Source organism: Euprymna scolopes, chromosome 11 (genome assembly GCF_053919585.1).
Source record: "Euprymna scolopes isolate OS-2025 chromosome 11, ASM5391958v1, whole genome shotgun sequence".
NCBI classification, from domain to species: Eukaryota; Metazoa; Mollusca; class Cephalopoda; order Sepiida; family Sepiolidae; genus Euprymna; species Euprymna scolopes.
The window spans coordinates 88,994,985-88,997,230 of NC_136492.1; positions in this window are offsets into that span (position 1 = coordinate 88,994,985).

The following is a 2,246-nucleotide window of genomic DNA, read 5'->3' on the forward strand; positions in this document are numbered from 1 at the left end:
ATATTTATGTTTATTAAATGTTTCAAGATTGGAAGAATTGTCACTGATTCTTTTACTAATGGATTTGGGGATATGCCTAATGATAGATTTTGGGTGATTTGATAGGGGGTGTACATACATTGGGTTTGAGTTTTCCTTCCTATATGGTTGGTAGATGCCTTTCCTCAAATCAAAGTTCACATCCAAAAAATTTACAGTTTTAACATCTGATATAATATCCACTTTTAATTTAATTCTACGGAATTCATTTAAGATAATCTTTTTGGTTCTTTCACATTTAGGGCCGTTGGATTCCTTGATGATCATCAGTCCATCATCACGATACAAGCCTATATCCATGACATTGATGTCTTTGGTTAAGTTGTATAGTATGAATAGACCTACTAAGTCTGTCATTTCAGCCGAATCCAAAGACCCCATGGAAATGTCAAACAGGTCATTTTGATCTTTTTTCAACCACTGATCATTTCCACTAATTAATGTAGTATTTCTACATGTCCGTATAATTTCAATTTCAGTGTCTTTTATATCAGACAGGAGTTTAGCAAACTCCATCACCTCTTCGAATAGTTCCTTAGATATGGAGGGATAGTAATTCACAATATCGAATTGTAAGAAAGTACAATTCTTTTTATTATGTATATTGGAAAACCATTTAATGGTATCCGCTGTGTTAATCCATAGATTTAGCTTATATGTTGATTTAATTTGATAGTTAACTCTTTCTAGTATATTTTTACTTTATTTACCAATTTCGGGTTTCGTAGGATTAATTAATCTAGTTGTAGGTTTATTGTCAAAATTTATCTTATGGTCTTTAAGCAAAATATATGACTGTTTTTTTTGTAAAATTCCCACTCTATTACTAATTTTAAGTATGTCAGTTATTTCTTTACTATCCTTGTCAATTTTTTTGCAAATATCTATATTTGATTTTTTGTAATTTTTTGTAATATTTTCTTTAATAAGCTTGTTATATTCATGTGTAGTTAGTTTGTAGAAATTTTGCGTCTTATCTGCTTTAACGTAAAGGTAATCCGAGGTGTTGATTTTCTTAATGGTAAAATCCAACTGTTTTTGAAAATGATTCTTTTTCCTATGGAAAGACAGGCCTCTATATATATATATATATATATATATATATATATATATATATATATATATATATATATATATATATATATATAAGCTATATCTGACACGACCAGGTTGTCAGTTTGTGTCTTTAACCAATCAGTCGCGGATGTACTATTCATTTCGGTCCTGTCTTCATAGCAAATACAATTATCGCTTATCAATTGAAATACTATTATTTTTCTCGAGTAAACATTCCCAAGGTATACAATTATGCTATTAAACTAATACTAGTGCAGTAGAACCCCGGGATACGACATTAAAAATCATTAACAAAATACAATACAGTATACAATACACATGTATATAATCAAATAACATCACAAATAACACCGTAAGGTGGGGGAAAATACAGTAATCAGGGATTAAAAACATCATATGCCACATCGTAACCTGGAAAAAAACGTATCCTAGGGGCCAACGTATTCCCGGGGTTCTACTGTTTTTGTTATTATTATTATTATTATTATTATTATTATTATTATTATTATTATTATTTAAGTAACAGGGAGATCCGAGGTTGCCCGGGGTTTAATGATGATCAACAAATATTTCACATGTCCATATTTTATTGTCATCAAAATTGGTTTAATCGCCCATTTCTTAATAAAATCGATTGCTTGCTTTCTCTAGTCGAGTTGCACCAGCAGGAAGCTTCAATTGCCTTCCCGCAGTGACTTAGTCCACAATACATTGTAGTCTATATTGCACTGTAGAGAACTTACTGTTAAGATTACAAAATATTTCATATATAATGACTTGAATAAAAGTCTAAAATTCTAAAATCAAGTATCATTATTAAGTCGTGCTCTAAACAGAAACATTCATTTCGAATGCGCCCCTATCATATCAAAAATCCTACTGTTGATTTTATATGCTGGGCCCTTCTGCTTGTGTGGTAATAAAACTTATCAAATGCTTTTGTAATGTTAGGGTGTATTTGGTCAAAATCGCCTGTTCCTTCTTTCAACGAATTTTTTCGATTCGAAATATTCCGATACAAGACCCTATCTAATAAAAACCGCCGATACATGAAATACAATTGCGTGTAATTTCTTAACAATCGACCCAGTCGGTTTGGAGTTCATAGGGAATTAACTCACACACGCATA